A 16,599-nucleotide genomic window follows, 5' to 3' on the forward strand; every position below is an offset into this window, starting at 1 on the left:
TCTGTTTCCTCGTCCCATGGGAAGGTACAAAGCAAAAGTTTGGGCAAAAGGGAAAAAGAAAAGCGACATCGTCAATTTCATCGGTCGGAACAGAGTGGTCAACTAGATTGGAGGAAATGATGACACAAATAACACAATTGAATACAACCATGGAGAAACATATGACTGAAACCGTCCGACTCATAGAATATTCGTTGTTAATGCAAGACGTGAGACACTCGACCCCGAAGATCAGGGGGCGGCTAAAGCGGTGAATACGTCGATTCAAGAAAAATATAATCTAAAAATCAAATGAAATTTCGATCTTATGTTTTTTTAGGATTTCTAAAATGTAATTTTTAATTTTAGTATGGTTTTTATTTAAAAAGTTCTTATTTTTTATTGAAACCAGATAGGAAACCCCGCTTCGCGGGGGTTGGATTCAGCACTAATTAGAAGAAAACCGACGAGATCCTCAATATATCGTTGGTGATTTGATGACTATTGCTCATATTGGTATCAAAATGTAAGTATGTTGCTATTATGGGTAAGAAATATAGTTACAAAAAATTGAATTTGAATCAATTGTATAAGAATTAAAAGTCTAATACTAAGTTACAAAACCAATAATACACTCTGTGATCTCGAAATAACCAATTTACCCTTACTTACTTTCCTGTCATCATCACCTCCCATCCTAGTTACTAAAATGACAAACTTCTCTCTGCAACTCCATGTTAAAGCAACATAACCATCTGCCCATAGTACCTGTCAAGAAACTTGTACACCTCATCAAAAAAAAAAAAAAACTAAAGTACGTTGCCAATATCAACTGTCGCACCCCCAAACCAAGGATGGCAGAAACGTCCGGGGGTGGAGGACTTCATGTGTAGTATCATAACAACAATGGCAATAGTGATGAAAGTAAACACAACCAACATATATATAATTGAAAGAGTTACATCATTGTATGAATTACATGTTTCAAAATCAATTACAATATGTTGACAAAATATGATAAGTTTGACGCCTCAACGTCCCATCCTCAAAAGTACTTTGTTACCTGTTTAGCGATTTCCTGAGAATACAAGTAGTTTGAAAAAGTGTCAACACAATGGTTGGTGAGTTCATAAGTTTTTGTATATAATTATGAAAAATCTTGTCATGTAATTGTATAGTTGTTCCAGAAAAATCCGATATTTTCCTTAAAATGAATACTGTAGTCTTGTATCCAAAGACTGAAACGTATGAGTAATCTTCCTTATTTACAGAAAATAACGTGAGTTTATTTCAATACAAACGCATATGATATTAGTGAAATTCTCGTAAATTCTTAAGTTTGTTAATACTTTCCGTGAGCTATTATAACCATACTATGACATAGGTGGCCTGAAAACGACGTTCTTCGGGCGTCGTTGAACTGAAATGACACTTGTCACCACAGACCTGCTGGTCTAGCTGTTGCAAGCAGCTCTGGTGTGGGTTTGTCAAGCCCAATATAGATCTATATACAACTATCACGCTCTCCCTCCAGGAGACTCTGGTTACAATACAGGACTTATGATTTATGCGAAGTGAATGTCTCACAAAGTTATTAACGAATTTACACTTAACATAATGAAAGTTTCCCTTTTGTATAAATGTACCCTTCTGAAATGTATGCATTTTGAAATCTATTGTAAACTATACCTATTATAGTTTATCAAAACAAGGGTAGTAACAGCAAGGTACGTAAATTATACTTAACATAGTTTATTAAATGTTTGTGTGTAATGAGTATACTTCAATAATAACGCTTTGTTTAATCTATGCTTTATCTAGTAAAAATCCATTTGTTAACTGGTTTATGTCTAGATACTAACACAAGAATGTCATATATTGCAATAACACATAAACACATAATAATATACACCTTGCTCAACATGTTACAAGGTGAAATGAAATTGCTAGTGCTTTTCTGATTATAACATTTTCTGTAACCGTTATTAGAAAATTTGTAGAAAAATCATAAAATGTCCAAATCAAGTTCTGTAACTTCTGCAAGTTTGGAAAATGAGCCTAGTTGGTTCATAAATTTTCCCATAAATTTTAGGGACCTCTAACTTGTGTAACCAAGTCCATAATCACAGACTGGTCCGGATTGGTGTTTGAGATGATAGGCAGTTTTGTAAAAATCACCATAAATTGTAGAAAAATTGTATGGAGATGTACAAGTAGTCATTTTAAAGCTAAGAAGTGGAACTACTTGCACCTAAAACAGTTTTGAAAACTAAAATGTTTAAGTTGTCCAAAACAGTCCGTGAATGGGGTCCAACTTTTCTGATGTAGGCTGTTAGAAAAGTTTAGTTTTGTTTTTGTTGTTTTACTTGTATTCCCCCCCCCCTAAAAACTTGAGAAAACATAAAAATGTAGGGGTATGAACTCACCTTAAGTGTTTTTAGTAGATGGTTGTTGAAGAATGGAGGTGTTTAACTCAAGAACACTTGGAGATGCCTTGAAGATTTTTGAGAATCTAGCATCATAGTCATGGAGTTTGTATAAGCTATCAATGATTTGAGTAGAATGAAGTGTAAAAATCACAAGGAGGATGAATTACACTTACCAAGAGTGGAAGAACACTTGATGATCAGCCTTGGGATCTTGAATTAGAGAGAAAAGTTGGAGAGAAAAATTGGAGTTGGATCTTTGGTGGAATGAGAGTGATTGAAAGAAAATGAGGAGAGAGGTTGAGTGACCAGCCCTAGAACGTGGGGATGGCTTGTGAGAGGGGTAAAAAGTACAAGGAAGTGACAAGGTATGGTGGGGAGGAGTGTGGGTTAATCATGGAGTGGGTATGGGGTTGCTTATGTCATAAAATAAGGTAAAGTCAACACTCTACCTTTGTACTTTACCTACTCTCTTTTGGATAAGGTTTTATCCTTAAAATATGATTAAATCATTAATTTAGGGGTCCTATATTTTAAAATAAAGTTTTGGGTGAAAATCACATGTTAAAACAATTAAAAACGGCTTAAAAATGCGAATTTAATCGAAAACCGGGAGAAAAAGGCTTCCCAGCGAGACCTCTCGGTCCTAGGCCGAGGTTCGGTCCCTAGGCCGAGGCTCGGTCCATGCTGAGGATTGTAGCCGGAAACGAACAGAGGGAAACGAAGGGGCGAGGAGCTCGGTCCGAAGTCAGAAGCGAAGGTGAGGGTTCGGTCCGGAGATAAAAGGCGAGAAGTCAGAACCGAATGAACTGTAGTGAACAGTACCTTCGGGTTCGGTTCTTCCTTTTAAGCGAGGTTCGGTTCGGAGATAAAAGGCGAGAAGTCAGAACCGAATGAACTGTAGTGAACAGTACCTTCGGGTTCGGTTCTTCCTTTTAAGCGAGGTTCGGTTCGGTTCAGCAGCCTTCTTCATCAGGAGGGTTCGGTTCCTAAGGGGACTTTCGGTTCCTAAGAGGACTTTCGGTTCCTAAGAGGGGTTTCTGTTCCTTAGGTCCGTTTTTCGCGTAGACTTCTGTTTTTGGGCTGTTTTTGCCAAATTCGAGGGTCGGGATGCCCCGAGTGATTATAGAAAGTTGGGAGAGATTTCGAGAGAGATTTGAGAGAGATTTCACATACTTAGAGAGATTTGGGAGAGATTTGACATGCTTGGAGAGATTTCACATACAGAGAGATATTTGGGAGAGATTTCACATACTTAGAGAGATTTGGGAGGGATTTGACATACTTGGAGAGATTTCACATACAAAGAGATATTTGGGAGAGATTTCACATACTTAGAGAGATTTGGGAGAGATTTGACATACTTGGAGAGATTTCACATACAAAGAGATATTTGGGAGAGATTTCACATACTTAGAGAGATTTGGGAGAGATTTGACATACTTGGAGAGATTTCACATACAAAGAGATATTTGGGAGAGATTTCACATACTTAGAGAGATTTGGGAGAGATTCTCGATAAGAAGAGATAGAGTGAAAACGATTGAGAGCGGTTTCGTGTGTGATGAATGTGAGTGTCCGGCTTCGCAATGCAAGGTCCGTAGACCCCGTTATGCCATGTTTTTGGATCTTACACACTACCTAAGAGTATGCAACATTGTTTTATTGTTCTTGTTTATTGTTTAGCACAAAAGTTAAAGAAATTTAAACACACGAACTTTCCAAGTGATGTTTTCTCATTAAGATAGTGAGTTATACAGAAATTACATAATACAAACCCTATTATACAAGGTTTTAATTGAGTTGACCGGTTTGACTCGTTGACCTTGTTCGGCTTAGACTTGACCCGAATTTGACTATTGTCACATCAACAAACCAAAGTACGTTTATTTCATCCGCCTTTGTACAAAGGTTTTCGCTCCAATAAACCAGACCCGATCTCCATTTCTATACCATGGCTAATCACTCTTTTAGCCATACATGAAATTATTCTATGGTTTGCCCTTTATTTTTTCTACCCATAATAACAATGTGTTTATATTTATTTGGTTATATTTTTAATATTAGTATATAAAGATATAAATAAAATACCAAATGACAATGCTTGTTTGGGTGTTATCTTTCGTCCCGTGAAAATAAGTTCTTTGGCTATTGAGCTTCTAATTAACCTAGGAAGCCTCTGTGTCCCTCCAGCCCTGTAAAAATATATGTAAAAATATGACAACCATTTTTTATAAAAAAATATATATTTGTTCTTATATTACCGGTTTCTGGTAAGCCCAATTTGGCATCTTCTCCTGATGACATCAAATTATTAGAAAACTAGGCGAATGCCCGCGCGTTGCGCAGAAGCACCTATATAGTTGAAGTCGTTACAAATATATGATTTTTTAAATATAACAATAACGTTGTTGTTAAATTTGATATAATAATTTGTATATACTAAATTGATATAATATATTGATTATTTTGAATTATATGATAATATATACATTTATTATAACTTCATAATCTCAATCGCTTGAATGACTTCTACCCGCGAGTTACACATGAATAAAATTAAATATAATATATGATTTGATGTTATTTATAGTTGTTTTTATTGATAATTAATTTTTTAAAATTTATTTGCTTAATGTTTTAATTTCTATCATTATAATTATTTAAAACATCAAACATTGTTTTTTTTTTATTTTAAAGCTAACAATATAATCATTTATATAGAGTTGTTTTTAACTATTGTTATTGTAAGTTATTTTAAGCTATTTATTTGAAAACTTTTAACGATTATAAAAATATATTTAAGAAATATTTTATTTAAATTGAAATTACAATTTAGTTTTTACTTTTATCACTACAATTTATCACTTTTAATTATTTACAAAATATTCTTTAATTTTTTTAAATGAAACTGAAATTTATATTTGAGTTGACATTGTAATGCGCAGAAACACCTATATAGTTGAAGTCTTTACGAATATATATTTTTTTAAAATATAACACTAACGCTGCTGTTAAAATTGATATAATAATTCGTATATTAATTTGATATAATATATTGATTATTTTGAATTATATGATAATATATAAATCTATTATAACGTCATGATCTCAATCGTTTGAATGATTTCTACTCGCGAGTTACACATCAATAAAATTAAATATTATATATGGTTTAATATTATTTATAGTTGTTATTTTTAACTAATTTTATAAAATTTATTTGCTTATTGTTTTAATTTCTATCATTATAATTATTTAAAACATTAAACATTATTTTTTGATTTTAAAGATAAGTATATAATAATTTATATAAAGTAATTTTTAACTATTTTTATTATAAGTTATTTTAAGCTGCTTATTGGAAAATTTTTAACGATTATATAAATATATTTAGGAAATATTTTAGTTAAACTGATATTACAATTTAGTTTTTGCATTTATCATTATAATTTATCACTTTTAACTATTTACAAAATATTATTTGGTTTTTTTAGTGAAACTGAAATTTATATTTAATTTGACATTGTAATGTTATATTTAAAGTAACAATTTAAGTATTTTGTCCAAACTGTTAAAAAATTGTAGCTTTAAACTGATAATGGTTTACATGCAACAACATTTTAAATCTAATAAATTAATTATAATATGTTAAAATTTAAAAACATAACTTTATAACTTTATTAATAGAAGTAAATATATTATTTTAAAATTGAAATTTAGTCTATTTATGATTACACTTTAGGTTTGATATTTATTTAGCCTTATTAACCAACTTACAATCATTATTAGAAAGAGACTACAATTTATCACTTTTAACTATTTGTAAAATAATTTTTGGGTTGTTTAAGTTAAATAAAATTTATATTTAAGTTGAGTCTATAATGTTATATTTTAATTAATAATTTAAGTATTTTATACAAATTGTTCAAAAATTATACCTTTAAAATGATAAATGGTTTACACACAACAATATATTAAAACTAATAAATTAAGTATAATATGTTAAAAATTAAAAAACATAATTTTATAAGTAGAATTAAAGATATTATTTTAATATTGAAATTTAGTTTATATATGAATACATTTTAGATTTGATATTTATTTAACTTAATTACCAAATTATAATTATTATTATAAAGAAATTGAAAAGTCATGGGAGTTTCAAATGAATGTGGTGAAAGGAAAAAAGAATGAGGGTTCCAAATGCATGAGATTCAAGAAAAAATACTAGCTTTATAAGTATGTATGATGAAACTTATGTAAAAAAAAATCATAAATAATTATTGCGAGCCTTTGATCTAGAAAACACATATCTATATATCTGTCTCCGACCGTTGGATTAGAATTCGGCCTAGATTTGGATTATATGTGTGGAAATATAATGAAAATGTTTTAAAAAAACGTTCTTGTGTTATTCAAGTATTTTTGTAACGACCGTAATATAAGTAATTATAGTTGGCCAAATCTGTGGATGGGCCGGTTCATTAGTTTTCAATGCCTTGGGCGAGATAATAAAATAATGCCCTTATATTCATGTCAAACGATAAGAAAATGCATAAAAATTTTCCTATGACAAAAGTTGAAATAATTTTATAGTAAAATAACACATAAATATAAACAAAGACATACAAAACTACCTAAAATGATACATGAATGCATTCTACAAATAAATTGTCCATCAAAATCATATTCCTAACCATTTGTTGCCTAAAATGGACATAAATTATTCTTGTCTGGGCCCGCAAGACTAATATGAAAATTTGTTGCCTAAAATGGACATAAATTATTCTTGTCTGGGCCCGCAAGACTAATATGAAAATATTTTGTATAAGAGCAAATTAATCTTAGCAAATCAAGAGCAGCCATCACAATGTTAAGACTCAAGCTTTTGAAGTCATTCTCCACATCACCCAAGAATATGGAAAATGGAAAGTAGTGATAATTAAGTGTATGAATTATGTAAAAAAGGTGCCAGCTAAGATCTGGAGGAAGATGATAGGACATGGGTTGGATATTCCCTTCTTCAATATCATACTTGGAATAATACACAATTAACCATGAACATTCCTAGCCATTTCATCAATTGAGAGGGACCCACTGTTGGCCTTTTTAGCTAGACCATTGATTGTCTTTTCTATTTCAGCAAAGTTCATTTTCTCAGCATCACGGATCACAGGAACCACAAGACCCTTCAATTCAAAACCATATTATTTTTTTTAATATTTATATCAATAATATTATTTCCAGATAAAAGGGTAAAAGTGGAAATATACCTTTGGAGTACCAACAGCAATACTATGATATCAATGTAATCTCTATATATGATGTCATCTCCATCAATAACAACATTAATGATTGGTTGATTTTGGAGCCCACTAACAGCAGCCTAATAAAAAATACACATCAACCATATTTAAATAAAAAATAAAAAATAAAATGCAAGAAAGAATGGATTTGTAACTTACTTTCACAAATCCAGACACCCTGTCCACTCTGTTTTTACATTTAATAAAATTAAATTGTTACAGCTTTAGGGCCATATTGACTCTGCACACTGTTTTTACATTTAAAAAAAAATTCATTTTTTATAGTGTTTGGACCATATTGCCCCTGAACTCTATTTCTATATTAATAAAACTCAATTTTTATAGTTTTAGGATCAAACAGCATCGTTGTAGCGAGAAGAGAAAAACGTTGAAGGATATGGATGACGGTGGAAGAGAGAAGAAATATCAGTGGAGGGATTAAGTAGCGAGTGTGAGTGGATCCGCCCTGGAGCAGGGAGCGAAGAAAGATAGAGTGAGCTGGAAGGATCGGGAAGTGAAAATGCCCCATAAGCATCTGGATGCTCTACGATCAGTGCTTGCAATTCCTTTCGGGTCATCGGCCGTGAGGTTTGGTAGGTGTAATGAAATCTGTAAACAACTGATTGGGAGATTGAGGAGGCAGAAGTATATGTAGGACAAAAAACGAATCGAAATTGAAAGAGGGAAAACGGGGTACCGGTACCTGAGATGTTTGTTAAAACGAAAATAGAACCCTAATCTGTGGGAAAAACGGTTTGAAGGAGAATACGATGGAAGTCGAGCGTACGTTTCTGATCGAAGGTGAATATGAGCGGAACGCAGGTACCTGTTGACGCAACTTTGGCGCCAGCGTCACCAGCTCCCCTCCATCACCGTTTTTCTCCGACTATGACAAACACCATCGCCACCAATTTCCTTTATGTTTCTTCTCTAACATTCATGTCCCCTCCATCGATGTCAAAAAAGAGTTTTAGGTTTATGAAGAGAGCATCATGTGAACGAAGAGGATCGGTGTAGAAGAAGGTTGGAGAAGGGTCACAAAAGAGGTAGAGTTGGTGGTGAGCGATCGCCTGTAGGGCGGTGATGGAGAGACCCTTTTCGGGTTGACCTGTGACGAAGGGCTCATGAAGAAAGATAAGCAGATGAAAGCAGACAGTGGAAGCGGTGGATGAAACTTGAGTGGAGAGCAGATAGTGAACGGTGGACATAACACGTGGAAACCACATGGACATCCCACCGAAAAAAACAAATGTACAAATCCAAGAGGGATCAGGCGGTGGAGGGACATAGAATAAAAAAAGAATGAAATTGTAAGGGTTAAAGTGTCAACCCAAAATTACTGTGGCCAATGTCTAAAACAGAAAAAACAGGGGCCATTTCTGCCAACCCTTAGCCACTTTATTGGAGCTAAGGGTGTACCTAAGGGTGAAGAATTTTAATATATAGAATAATTTAAAAAAAAGTTCATAGGTCACTACATCCTAGTCTATAGGTAAAAACTATAAAAAAAATATATATATATATAAAAGCTGATGTGGTGTCTAAGTGACATAGTTTTAACATTGACAAAAACATCACCACATCCTTTAACCTAATAAATATAAATGACATTGGTATCATATTACTATAATTGTACTAATATTTTATAGTTTTTGTCTTATTATGTTATGATCTTTTAGTAATATGATATTAAACGAAAATTTTGAACCAAGACTTTTACGACCCCAATGCCATCATTACCGATAGTTACCAAAAGTTAATGAATATCCCTAACTCAAATGTTAAAAGTTCAAGAAGGCATGATAAAAAAATAAATAAATAAATAAACCATTAATTCTGAGAAAACTTCATATTCATCCAGAAATTTAAAATAACTCCATCTTTCCTCATAATGTATTGTTAGACATGTAGATATCCTTCGGAATTTAAAAAACGTGACGTGTATAACAATCCTATACAAATTGAACAAACTATCTTTTAACACGTTTTTATAAGAAACTCGAGGGAATTGTATTACACCAAAATTTTGAAAGCTGATTATATTAAACGAAACCTACATGGATTATGACACTAAATATTTAGGGATAGTGCCGAGATATGGGGGCAAGATAGATTATAAATACCAACCATGACTTCGATAAAGCACATTAACATTTACAGTCGTAACTTGTGTTCCAACAATGGGTGCAACTAGGGGCTTTCTAATCGCAGCAATGCTCGCCATATCAGTAGCCGGATTTCCATCGTTCGCCGAAGCTCGATTGCTGTCACCGGTGCCGGCTCCTTCAAGTAATGGTAAACATTCATATTCTTTCTCTTTTTTCGCTTGATAATCATATCTTTTAATGAATGGATCATCGTGTGGTTGTGTATATCTGGATCTGATTTCAGCTCTGTTTCCATGATTCATGTTGTGGTGGAATCGATTTGTTTTTTGGCTAATTATAGCATAATCATCGATCATTATTATTTAGGTCCATCGTTTTCAATCGATGAAGAGAGCAAATCGATCAAGCAAGAACACACCGAAGTGGAAGAAGAGAAAATAATGGGTGTCATAGTACCACTATTATTTTGGGGAGCAGCACAACAAAGTCAAACTGATGTTTTGGAATCATCTGCACCATTGATACAAGCTTCGTCTTTCTCATGGAAAAGAGTTTTGGTTTTAGGTTTGGTTTTGTTTTATGGGTTTTAGGAGATTTACGAATTGATTGATTTTTTTACTTCAATTTTATAAGAACTTTCCACGAATTTCTGAAAGTTGTTTTGTTGATTGTTACTTTGTTGGTGTAATCGAAATTTCTAAAGGGTTTTATAGTTTAATGTTAGGCTTAATTATATATTGAGCAAAACTTGCATGGACATTGTAAAAGCAATATTGTTATTACTAGGTTATGTGTGGAATCCACGGGTATTAATTTTAAATAGAATTAAAAATATAATTATATAATAAAATAATATAGCATTAATTTAGAAAACTTATGAATTGTAATATTGTATTTTTTTAAAAACTTTGTAATTTGTAAGTACTTTAATTCATGTAAAGTTAGATATCATAATAATATATTTAGTAATTCATTTACCTTGTATCATTACTTTAATTCTGGTTCTTTGCTCTTATTTTGTTTATTAATAATAATGTTTTTTTTAAAAAGATATATTATTAAGGTTATAAATCTATTCCCGGTTTACAGTAAAACAGAAAGCATAATGAATAAAAAAGGATCATTCTTAATTTAAATCAAACTAATAAAAGTTATCTGAACTTATAATTCAAAAGTTAATTATTTCAACCAAGATTATTCTTTTAGCTTTAATCATTATCCTAGTCATACTTCTAACATGCAACTTTGATAGTAAGATAATCAAAATAAATGTTTAAATGGAATGATGTTATAAGGTTAAATTAAAGAAAAGTAGGCTGCCACTAAATGAAAATAGGTTGTTATAATCTAGTTTATTGTAAATAAAAGGGTAATTGTGTAAAATTATATAGTATGCCACTGTGACTTTGAAAATTAGTAAACCGATTAAGGGGGTGCTTATTGGATTAATCGGATTTGATCCGAACAAATTCATAAGCATGTTTTGAATGAAGGGCAATTTAGGAGACTTTACTTTTCCTTATTTGAGTACTAAGTTTAAACCCGTGGAAACCACGATTGATAAACAAAATTATTAATTATAAATTGAAATCGTAATGACTAATTAAATATTTGCAAAAAAATAAAATTAGTAATGGTTATTAATTTACAAAGAGAGAAAATTTGTTTGTAAATTTATAATTTTGTTTTAAAATTAATTTATATATTGTTATGAATATTGAATTTGTTTTATATATTTAGATATTTTATTAAACGAATCAAAACGGTTGTGTTGTTTGATAAGGAGTTTACTAAATGTTAGTGAAAACATGATGAAGTCTAGTATTATATATATATATATATATATATATATATATATATATATATATATATATAGGGTTAGGTTAAAGTGTTTTTTACATTTATTATGTGCTAGAATGCACCAATAGGAATTTAGTAAAATTATATTATTATTTAATTACATAATGATAAATATTAAATGGTTTCCATAATTGTATGTATATTAAATGATATCCATAATTATAATTTTTCTCTTTATGAAAATTAATTAAATTTATCATTAATGTCACCAATAACATTCTTTCAGAATGAATTCGTATCTATGTTTTATGTCAGCAATAACATTATTTCAGGATTCACTCACTTAAAATACAATAAAGTTGTATGGAATATGAAGAATGAGGGTATATTCTATTAGAATATACTATAATTCTCCTATAATACACTCTTATTATTTTATATACGAATTCATTCTGAAAGAATATTATTATTGACATTAATGACGAATTAAATTAGTTTTCATAAAAATGATTTATAAATATGGATATCATTTAATATACATTTAATGTTTACTCAATTCTTATTGGTGCATTCTAGCACACAATAGATGTGAAAAACATTTTAACCTACCTCTCTCTCTCTCTCTATATATATATATATATATATATATATATATATATATATATATAAACACGTTTTTTAAGTACTATAGTACTTGCAATTGCTTCAAACACTTAGATTTGAATTTTCTCATTATTTGGACTTCTGCAAGAAGTTTCAACATTTTAAAATCCAATTAGAAGATATGAAAAGAGTCACCGATAACTTTGGTGCCAACAACATGAGGTTCACGGATTAAAAATCAGAAGAATTATCAAAATATATGTTAAATTAGTTGTGATTAAATAGAAGCGCGGCTTGTTGCCCGATTGCCTTCAATCGATATATATTAAACTATCTTTAGTTAAAGGAGTGTTTTCTATTGAAATATATATATATATATATATATATATATATATATATATATATTGATTATATCTATAATAATTTATTTTTATATGTTTAGTTAGGAATATATTATAATATTTTTTGTTTGGACAAATTATATATGTTTATATTGATCGCCTTTAATCATTTATCAAATTTAGTTTATTATGTGTTTATTTCATTATCGAGACATTTGGTCTTGTCTTCTATGTATTGTTTAAGCAAATAGCAGATATTTAAAATCAATTAAAAAACTATTTCTTGCATTTATGTGACTAAGAATAATGTACTGATAGACAAATTGCATGTTGGTTTTCAAAAATTCAATTGAATTTCAAGCTCAAATTAATAACACTTGATATATTATCAAATATTACCAGGTAATACCACTAATAAAAAACAAAAAAAAAAAAATAGACGAAACGAAAATTAGTAGAGAAATGGGATCCAAATAAGACATCAGGACCATAAATCCTTAGATTCACCAATTTTTTTAAAATTGGCACGTGACCATAGAGAAAAAGAGTGAAGGACTTGAGTAAATAACAAAATCAAACATAAGTGCTATTTCATCATTTTCTTTATTTCTTTTCTCTACACTCACATGGGCGTAATGTGTCGTCAACCAACATTATACAAATTCCAAGACTGTGACCATAAATCCATAAATTCATAAATTCATACAGATAGTAAATCGTTAGTTTGATAACTTGAAAAACAATTAAGTGCTAATATATATTTGGATTACATGTTCAAACAGGTATTGTCATCCAACAGATTCATACAGACACATGTATTTTTTTCCCACTAATAGTCTCAGGGACTACTATATCAAGTTGTAGGCGTCAACTGTCTCAGCTTATGCACATTCCAAACCAATTCACATATTAATCGAGCTTTTACGATTGAATCACACCGTCCTTTTCTTAATTTTCTTTAGATACGTTTCACGGTCAAACTATTAGCATGCTTATTTCCTGAAACACAAACCAAATTTGATATTATTTTTGGTCAAACTCCTTTTACTACAGTTCTATAGCGTGTAAACTAAATACTGCAAATGTATCACTTCATTGCAAACTAAATCCTCTTCGGACAAAAAAATGAAAAATAATACAATTTTGATCCTTGTTACATTACTTTTTCCTTTTCCGGTATCTGTTAATTTTTTTTCTAGTAGTGTCTTAGTAATTCTCAAAGGACTATTACATACTTTTTTAAGGTGTCCATCCCCTTCATTTCAAATGTGCATCCAACTTTTGTTTGAAAGTGAACAAATGTGCATCCAACTTGAATTCACATGTAATGATTAAAGTGTCTTGAAATAAAACTTACAAATAATTCCTTTTCAGTTGTTTTACAAAACCCATTATTGGAGCTAGATGCATGAAATAACAACAAATTATCATTTAATTGTATATTATAGCATCTTACTTAAGTTTTTTCTATATAATACAATATACTTGCATTTTTTAATCTTATTAAGTTTGTGCAAAATGAATCCAGTTATTGCATAGTACTTTAACTTATTTTCTTAGTACAACATTGTACTTTGAAATTTCTAACCAACAATAGCAATGAAAGTTGCTTTGTATATATATGGGATTTAAATATTGAAAGTAGGGTACTATAAAATAAGACAAAGAAAAGTATGTTTAACCCAACCCCATTTTATTTAAAAAATTAAACTTTAAAAGGGAAAAATGAAAAAATCTATCATGTTATTATAGTAAAATGGAGATATTACTCTTGTCTAAGAGACACATTTTATCAACCAATATAACATCATGTGTGTATGTCAACAGATGCAAGATCACCATATCCATCCCCAATGTAAATTGTATTACTATCTAGATCTTTAGTGACTACTTTAATCGATGTTTAGTGAAAATCAAATGATATTACAGGTCTCTTGAGCAACCATTTCACACAGAAGTGAAAACCAATTGGATACATGTAATTTAGATGAGGTTATAATTCATAAACAAAGAACATAAACATAAATTAATGCATCAAAGTATCTTTGACACATATATGGGTTGCTACCATTCAACAAAATTCTTTATTTTTTGAACTTTTTTGAAACCCATTCAAAACCACACACATACGATCAAATACATACAGTCACACAAGCATAATTACCCACGTTCACATACGAACACACGCACAACTATATACATAAACTCAAACACAATTCATGAAAACTTTCAACTCTTGTGAGTGCAAGGAAGGTGAAAAGAGATATAAAAGTGGATTGAACTTCTAAAATTGATAGAAATGATAACAAAAAATATAATCAAATAAAATTAGGATCGAACTTAAAAAAACTGATAAAAATCAAAACACAAACATAAACAAATCAAATAACTCACCTGTTGTCAATGAAAGTTAATGTGAAATAGCCTCCTTTGAGTCGACAACTAATACAGAGAACAAAAGTTATAGGGTTCAAATCGATGGTAATAGAGAGAAGGAAAATCTCTTGATTCTATCACTTCAACAACAATCAAAGAAACGCTAAGAAAGGAATATGGACAGAAGCGGCTTATATAAGGTGCGATCAAGTTAGCATATGAAGCCCGATTCAAATTTGTTAATTGTTTTCCTTCCTGATTTTTTTGTGATTTCCTTACTGATTTCCTGGTGATCTATTGTGAGATAATATCATTGTTTGAAATTCAAAATCCTGAAATGGAGGAACGTAATTACTAATGGCCAATGGGTATATGATAACTGAAGGGTATTTTGGGAACTTCACATTGAAACATCGAGGGCTTACCCAATTTCCATGTGGCAACTGGGTACTCATTTATTAGTGCTAAAAAATGGAATCAAAATGAACAAAGACCTATCACTAACGAACAATATTGGAATCAAAATGATGCAACCAAGCAAAATTGAGAGAATAAAGAACCAATAAGAGAAGGAAAAAGAGATTTTACAAGTAGAAACGAACCTTGATGATGAAGCAGTTGAGTGTTAGATTCGGAGGGTTTACTGAAATCGATCGGGGGAGGAACAGACTTATGTTTACCTAAGTTGTTGGAGAAAATGACCGTCAATTTCTGATTCTTCGTTGTTCCATAGCCAGATATGTGTTTCGCAGAAAGAGACCAATGAAACTATTTAAGAATACTATAATCCAGAAAAAAATGAAGTTTCATAGTAAAACATACCGTGCTTGTAATCTCATAGCTGATGGTAGAGATTGATTGTTGGCTCTGCTCAATTTCCGGTTACAAAATTAGGGTTAAAATGAAAGGGTATGGATTTGTAATCATATAAATAAAGAGACTGATAAATAATTTTGGAAACGATTACCTTCATGTAACGCCCCAAAAATACCGGCTAAAAATTTCATTTTTAATTTAGGTTAATACATAAAAACATCATTACAAAACATTCATAATAATACTCCATGTCTGAAAACCGGTAATATCATAGTAATATTTCAGAGTACATCCCATAAAATCCATAGTGCGAAAAACAAGAGTGTGTGTGATATGCCGCTACCGCGCCAGCTCCTTTCCCTTAGCTGAAGAGGTACCTGAAACCAAAACTGAAACTGAAAGCACGAAGCTTAGTGAACTCCCCCATAATACCTCATACAATGCAAGCATACAACATACAGCTAGGAGATACGGGCCTCGCCCACACTCATGAAGATACGGGCCTTGCCCACACTCCGCTAACCGGGAGATACGGGCCTTGCCCACACTCCACTATCTGGGAGATACGGGCCTCGCCCACACTCCACTCTCGGTGAGATACGGGCCTTGCCCACACTCAACCGCTAACCCATAATATACAAGTTTCACACAGACAACAAGTATAGGCAACTCAATCATACTGGCATATATCATAATCAACTCAACCAAGAGATATGGGCTCGGCCCACACTCTAATACTAACATCTCGTCTATACGGGCCGACCTTGGTGCCTTAGGCCCGTTCCTACTGGAAGGAAACTCACCTCGAAATAGCTGTTGATCGGTGTGGGAATTGACTGCC

The 16,599-nt window shown here is 31.3% G+C and overlaps 2 long non-coding RNA genes across 5 annotated transcripts; both read right to left on the bottom strand.

The window, feature by feature from the left end:
* Positions 1-496: 496 nt before the first annotated feature.
* On the bottom strand, positions 497-5,389 carry LOC145094955 (uncharacterized). Of its 2 annotated transcripts, XR_013703671.1 has the most exons (3): positions 4,497-5,300; positions 4,290-4,352; positions 497-747 (listed from the first exon to the last, which is right to left on the bottom strand). It is a non-coding gene; the product is annotated as an uncharacterized LOC145094955 (long non-coding RNA). The 2 variants fall into 2 exon arrangements; XR_013703670.1 differs by lacking the exon at positions 4,290-4,352 and having other exon boundaries at positions 4,497-5,389.
* A 1,598-nt stretch (positions 5,390-6,987) lies between these two features.
* Positions 6,988-9,095, bottom strand: LOC145094153 (uncharacterized). Of its 3 annotated transcripts, none has more exons than XR_013703224.1 (3): positions 7,682-8,922; positions 7,176-7,597; positions 6,988-7,115 (listed from the first exon to the last, which is right to left on the bottom strand). It is a non-coding gene; the product is annotated as an uncharacterized LOC145094153 (long non-coding RNA). The 3 variants fall into 3 exon arrangements; XR_013703225.1 differs by having other exon boundaries at positions 6,988-7,597; positions 7,682-7,794; positions 7,874-8,921; XR_013703223.1 differs by having other exon boundaries at positions 6,988-7,597; positions 7,682-9,095.
* Positions 9,096-16,599: the final 7,504 nt, after the last annotated feature.

Source organism: Lactuca serriola, chromosome 3, assembly GCF_051521515.1.
Source record: "Lactuca serriola cultivar US96UC23 chromosome 3, Lser_US96UC23_V15, whole genome shotgun sequence".
NCBI classification, from domain to species: Eukaryota; Viridiplantae; Streptophyta; class Magnoliopsida; order Asterales; family Asteraceae; genus Lactuca; species Lactuca serriola.